A 7,842-nucleotide genomic window follows, 5' to 3' on the forward strand; every position below is an offset into this window, starting at 1 on the left:
CAATACCAGGAAAATATGGTCGATGGAGTAAGAGATACCAGCCAAGTTCATGTAACTTTGTTCGGATAGCCAAAGGCACATGTGGTCGGGCATTGTCTTGTTGGAACACTACCCCTTTCCTGTTGGCAATCTCCAGCCTCAATTCCTTGATTTTTTTCTTTGTTCAAATTAGCTAGTTAATGACAGTGCACATCAGAATAATGGTCTAGTTTCGTGAGAGAAGATCAATAAATAATGCCTTTATGATCCTACCAAACACAAAGCATAATTTTTGGCATAGATATTCATATTTGGTTGCTGTTTTGGGGGATCCTTATGCAAAGATCCACAGGTACTTCCTATTGGTGTTGATAGCCATAGCATAAATTTGTGATGACGTGTAGAGGGTAGTGGTGAGTGTTAAGGGGCATTTGTGGGTAACATTGGGACATAGTAGTAGTGAAGGTAGTGTGGTGTGACAGTGAAAGCCTATTGATGAAATTGGCAGCGGCAAAGTGAAATCTGAAAGCAAGTGAGTGAGTGTGTGGATAGCTGCTAGTAGTGTATTTGGGAGTTAGTTAGAATAAAAGAAAGAAAGAAAGTTTGCTCAGCCGATGCAATAGTGAACTGGTAGAAGAAAAGTAAAGTAAAGATTTGAAAATTGTGACAAAAGTAAGTATAGATTGTAAAATGTTAAAAGCTGCTTGCATTTAGTCGTTTATTAGAATAAAGGTATTAAAAGGCAGGTTGACAATCGCTTACGGCCATATCACGCTGAGAGCATCGGTTCTCGTCCGATCACCGAAGTTAAGCAACGTCGAGCCTAGTGAGTACTTAGATAGGTAACCGCTTGGGAAACCTAGGTGCTGTAAGCATCACGCACTTTTTCTTATTTGTTTTAATGTTATTTCTTTTTCACCTATTACTCTCGCAGCTGAAACTTCTATTACTGCATATCTTTGTAAAACTCATAGAAATTTCTGTGGACATTTAACATTTGATTGTTTGGACATGTTTTTCTGAATTTACTTGTAACTTTAAACTTTACAAAACCTTCATTTTGTCCATTGATAAACAATACATTGTGGAAACCTGTTTTGGTTTGAATAGATATATTCAAAAATTTAAAAATGGCAACACGTTCTGAGATTGATGTGCATTTCAAATCGAAGAAAAAAATTCTCCTCTGTACATGTACACACACACACACACACACACAGCTGAGCATAACAAAAATAAAGTGACTATTCCTTTAACATAAATATACTATGTACCATTGAACATGAATTTACTATATACACTACTAATATACTATCATAATAATAATTAACCTTTAACTTAACTATTCCTGATTCAAATGTAGTATTAATATATAATTATGCGCATTACTCAAAATGCTGACGTGCTACAGCAATTCGGAATCAGCGTACTCGATTTAGTTTAGTACAGCACCATTTGTCTGGGTAGCAGACAATAAATGTTTTTTGTTGCCTAGTGTTATCTCACGCTCTCCATTAAATCGAGGTTGTCTGAACAGGCGCACGGTGTGCGCTGAGTCAGGTGTCGAAGTGATCACAGAGCAATCTTAGATGAATTACACAACACACCACCCGTTCGTCACTATATATATATATATATATATATATATATATATATAGAAGGTTTAGATTTAGATTCAAGATTGAATATGGTACTTATGCGTAGGCACCAGAATATCGTATGGTATGGTATTATACAAAAACCATTCCAAAAATGGGGTAGCATGAAACGTGCGTACTGCAATCATCTTTGAAATCCGTGTTGCTTATTTTGAATGTTTTGATCACCTATCCTTTTGGAATGGTTTTTGTATAATACCATACCATACGATATTCTGGTGCCTACACATAAGTACAATATTCAATCTTGAATCTAAATCTAAACCTTCTACTGAACTTACCTCTCGAACCTGAGTGTGTTTTTTCTGGTACTAAATTTGTTGAACAGGATGGAAAAGGTTAATGTAGAATTTTCTCTGAAAGACATCCCCTTACATAGTAAGGATACTTATATGTGGCTGTTAATCCACAGAACTAATGACTTTATTAGAAGGATGAGGTGGATTGCCTATCACCATGATAACAAAATGCAAAACCCATCAATTGAAACACAAGATAGGAACTATTTTAAGAAGATTTTTAAGAGTAGAAAAAATCCACCTCCTAACACACTACTAGAAAATTTCGAAAAAGATCTTTTGGAACTTATAGCTAATCTGAAATACAAGGAGCATCCACTTAGGAAAAATCTACATCTAAGAAAGCTTAAGGAATTCATCAAGTCAATACAGAACAAACCGGGTATTCTAGTCCCTGCTGACAAAACTGGAAATTTATACAGGTTGGATTATACTACTTATAAAAAACTGATCGTGAAGGAACTTAACTCCAAATACAAAATAACCTCTAAAAGAAATCTATCTGAGATTAATTTAAAAATCAAGAAAATTATGCAGGACTACGACTTAATAGATAGGACTGAACCAATAGTTCCAGCTGAACCTAGGATTAATTTAAAAGACCATAAGATCTTCCAAGATAACCCATCTGTGAGACTCATTTGCTCATCTAAGTTTGACATTGGCAGACTCAGTAAGCTTATACTAGACAGGATTCTACCTCTAATAATTCCTAATTTATCCTTAAAGTTATGGAACAATACCGAAGAAGCACTAAACTGGTTTAAATCTATTGACAACACTAAAAACTTCTCGTTTATTCAGTTTGATATAAATAACTATTACTCTAGCATATCCCCCATTCTCCTAAATAGAGCCCTCATTTTTGCTATGAATCGCTCACTCATTACTAGGGATAAGATAGACATTATTTTATTAGCTAGAAAAAATATCGAATTTGATAACAAGCTCTGGACGAGAGCCGATACCCCAGAATACTTTGATATACCAATGGGATCGAGCGATTCGGCTGAGGTTACAAACCTAGTGGGGGCTTACCTCTTATATTGCTTAAACAAAGAAATCCCTGAACTAAAAGGTGGTCTATATAGAGATGATGCTTTATTCATCATCCCTAGTAATAACAAATCATTCATTGAGAGAATAAGAAAGAAAATTGGGTAATTTTTTAGAAGTTTTAACTTAGACATTACTTATGAATATGGTAATAAAATTGTAAATTTTTTAGATACCACTCTCAACATAGAAACTAGATTATACCACCCATATAGAAAAGAAAATGAAGTTACTAGATATGTAAGTAGATTGTCCAATCATCCACCAAATGTATTAAATTCTTTAGTTAAAAGTATTTCTGAGAGAATTACTAAATTATCTTCCAACATTGATATATTTAATTCTAATTCAAACTACTATAATATGGCCTTGTCTAAAGCTGGATATGCCCCCAAAATTTCTTTCCTTAGCCCTGGTAGAACATCTCTTCTTGATGCGGATAATAATAATAATAATAATGATATTAGTACACATGGTAACAATAACAACAATAATAACGATAATAATAATAATAATAATCATAGGTGATATAACAGACCTAATAACTTAAGTAGTAGTAGTAATGGACCAAATAAAAAGCAACCCTATTTGCCTAAAAATTCAACTAATAAGAAAAGTAATAAAGTGCATTTTAATAGTAAACTACATGCTAACACTAGTAATAAACCAATGTTAGTAGACAATAACGTTGAATCTAATGATAAAAATAATAAGCATCCCACAACTAAAAGATCTACCAATCATAATAATAAATATTGTTATGGGAAATAATAGTAATCAAAGTACACCCCATACTCACCCAATAAATTTAAGAGAAAAAATAAAAACTCTATCTGGTTAAATATACCCTTCAACTGTGCAATATCCACAAATATTTACAAAAAATTTATGAATATTTTACAAAAAAATTTCCCTTCTTCCCACAGATATAGTAAAATCTTCTCTTGTCATACAGTCAGAATTTCTTACTCTACCCTTCCTAATGTAGGTACAATCATAGCTAGGTTAAACAAAAAGAACATCAAGTCAGCTAGAATAAATGAAGTTATAAATAGTGGTCATATGAATACACATAATAATCTAGCAAATACCAATAATGATGCTACTAATAATTATACAAATAGAAGTGAAAATAACAATGGCAAAAGAAATTATGAAGATAATAACAATATGCTTAGTCCTACCAACCATAATTTCAACCAACAAATATAATGCATCAGTAATGGCGTTGCGGTTCTAACTGAAGTTGATGATAGGCCCAACTCCAATAGAAATAATAGTGATCAAGGACCTAGTTCATATAATATCAATATGCCTAATGTTGAAGGAATAAGTCCAACTGATAGCGCATCAAGAAATGAATTAAATAATGATGGTAATAATCAATATATACCTAATAGTGGAATTGAGGAATTGATAAATGATATTAGTGTAAATAATTGTAGTAATAATAATAATAATAGAGATATTAGAAATAATATAGGTGGGCTTGATAAGCCCATCATGTGCAACTGTAGAAAAAAGTCCCATTGTCCTTTATTTGGATTTTGTTGCACCTGTAACGTAGTGTACAGATGCATCATTAGTACAATAACCGAGAATTATATTTATATAAGATGTAGTATTAACATGAAACAGAGAATATATAACCATAGGTCTTCGTTTAGACTTAGACATAAGGCAAATAGTACGACATTGGCAAGTAAAATTTGGGAGTTAAAAGATAATGGTATTAATTTTAGCCTTAAATGGGAAATTATAAGAAAAGCTAAACCTTAAAGAAATAGTAGATATGGATGTGAATTGTGTTCTATAGAAGTTTATGAATTTTTAAACTTAGAAATAATCCTAATCTAATCAATAATAGATTAGGCCTTAGGGTATCATGTGTACACTGCTCTACTCGCACTTTTAAATTTTTTAAAAAATAGGTCTTTATAAAGTAGCTAAAGTTATCAAATTATAGTACTTTACTTCTACCATGGTCATCTAGGGCTATCAATAAGCACATAATTTTAAATTGATAATTGAACCTTTATAACATATATTCCAGATCACTCACCTTAACACTTAATCTACTTAAATCAATCATCAGGTTCCTGAATTGAATATCCTTGTTATTTCCTAGCATCTTTTCTTTTTTCAGTCCCTTAAACCTTAGTAAACACATTATTATAAACTAATATAAATCCGATAATAATATTTATTCACATTATAAAAATAAAGCTCACCTATGTGTCTCCTAAATAGTATCTTTATTTTATTTTCAGCCATAATTTTTTTTAAGATAATTCAAAATAGTTTTCATGAACCCAATATACCTAATATCCTTAAACTTTACACCCTACCTATAGCCCCTGAATTCAATACTGACATTATTTGATGATTTTTGTATAAAATAATTACATCTCTTTTTATTTATTTTATTAACATACCTCTTATTGTGAAAATATTGGTTAAACTAATATTGTTATCTGTATAACTATACTGATACTCTATTCAGACTAGAAGAAAAAAAACCTATTTGACCCATATACCTAGGGTTTTAATTCGTCAACATTTTGATAGTAGTAAAATGACCTGGTACGACTATGACCAGGGAAACCTTTATAATCTAATTCATTTATAGCCTTGTCCATGCATACTGCTTACACCTTCCCTTTCCTTAGAAGTAATTGTCCCTTATGCTATCACCACTAGATAAGAGACAAAAAATCAGAGACAGTTAGAACTTTTGTCTAGAATCAATTACTAGCCTGATAGACTCGGCTATGTCAAGTTGGATTCCTGTATTCCTCCCACTTGGATTTTTATGTATTCTTTCTCCCACTTGGATTTGAAATGTTGCCACAATTATAATATGTCTATTCTACTGTTATTTTCTGCATTTTCGTGCAGCTGAAGATTGCTCTTCATATTGCATTTAATGTAATGCTCGCATTACTTAAATAAATGGGGTAGCATGAAACGTGCGTACTGCAATCATCTTTGAAATCCGTGTTGCTTATTTTGAATTTATATATATATATATATATATATATATATATATATATATATATATGTAGTGACGAACGGGTGGTGTGTTGTGTAATATATATATATATATATATATATATATATATATATATATATATATATATATATATATATATATATATATATATATATATATATGCAGGGTCTGATCACCTCTTGTATATACACCTTAGATCCTACTTGGAATCTGGTGTGACTTTTTAAACCAGATAATGTTTTAAAAAAGACACCCACATAGATTGCTTATCTGATTTGAAACATCAAGACTTGCAGTTAATTTCTGATCTTTGTGTATCTTAAAATGCATTTTGAGGTCTCCGTTAGATTTGCAGGCCTTACGGCATACAAGGCATTGGAATCTATTCACAGATATATAAGCAGAGTAGTTGGTGGAGGTTTGTTCTTCACGAGTTCGCAAATGAGATTTGAACCCAGCAAAAGAAAGGCATGATCTACCACAAGCAATGCACGCATAAATTCGCCGAGATTCACATTCTCGATCGCAACATTCTTCTTGCATGTGTCATCCTAGCCTCTTCAATATTGTTTAATTCCACTCCCCACTTATGTTCGCCATCCAGCTCAATCCGAAGCAAGGGTTTCTATGAAATTTGGATCCATTCCAAGTGACTTCATGGTAGTCCTTATGCCGTCCTTAAACCTTTTGTTATGTCTACATCGATTACGATTTCACTCAGCCAGCTCGCTATAAAACAGTTGTTTGGGTGTGAGTTCATCCGCCATTCGAACAATATGGCCAGACCATCTCATTTGGTTTTCAAAATCATTGATTTAGTTGAAGTGATGCCTGCAGGCGCAAAGACATCTGTGTCAGGAGTGAAAAAGTCCCATTTAATGTTTAAAATTGGGTGAAGGCAATTTTGGTGGAATCGTTCTAACAGTTTGAGGTGTCTTTCATAACACGTCCATGTTTCAAAGGATTACAACAGGGATGGTAAGACAAATGATATGTAAAGAGCCAATTTTGTGTTGTTTATATGTCGTTGGCGTCAAACGCATAAATCCAAACCACTAAATGCTTGGGTTGTTCTTTGAATTCGCAGTTGTAGTTCTGTGTCCAGATTTCCATAATTTTGTACAGAGCTTCCAAGGTAGATGAAAGAGTCAAGAACGTCAAGTAACTTACTCTTTACGAAAATTTTAGTGGAGTTGCAAACAGCACCACGTGCAGGTTGATACATTACAACTGCTTTTTTCAAGTTGATGGTCAAGCCAAAATCATCACAAGCTGAGTCAAATGCAGATACATTAGATTACAGTCCTGTTTCAGAGTGATTGACTAGATCGCAATCGTCAGCATATGAGTTCCCTAATGAGTGAAGTAAAAATGTTTGTTTTGAATTTCAGCCTGGTCAGGTTAAAAGCATTCCCAGTTGTTCGTTATTTTATGTAAATACCCTTTTCAGAGCTTTGGAAAGTGTGACAGCACAACAGCAAAGTATATTGCAAAGAGGGTGGGTGTATCAAGGTCTCCTTGCTTTACTCCATTTTCCACGAGAAACGATTTAGAAAGCCTACCACCAAAATTAACTCTAGCTTTCGTATCTTGATGCAAAGCCCTGATCATGTTTACAAATTTTTCTGGGCAACCTGTTTTCCTTAGAATTAGCTATTAGCTGTAAGACATTTCGATTAACAGTATGGAATACCTTGCTTAAATCAACAAAGCAGTGGTATAGGGCAAGATTCTGTTCAATGCACTTTTCCTGAAATTGTCTGATAGTTAAGATACAATCAACTGTTCCCCTGGAGGAACGAAAACCACATTGAGACTTGGACTATTTGGAACTATG

At 33.1% G+C, this 7,842-nt stretch overlaps 1 pseudogene; it reads left to right on the top strand.

The window, feature by feature from the left end:
• The first annotated feature begins 735 nt into the window (after positions 1-735).
• LOC128251405 (5S ribosomal RNA) lies at positions 736-854 on the top strand (annotated as a pseudogene).
• The last annotated feature ends 6,988 nt before the right edge of the window (positions 855-7,842 follow it).

The sequence above is a fragment of the Octopus bimaculoides genome, chromosome 5 (assembly GCF_046866305.1).
Source record: "Octopus bimaculoides isolate indiv1 chromosome 5, ASM4686630v1, whole genome shotgun sequence".
Lineage (NCBI taxonomy): Eukaryota > Metazoa > Mollusca > Cephalopoda > Octopoda > Octopodidae > Octopus > Octopus bimaculoides.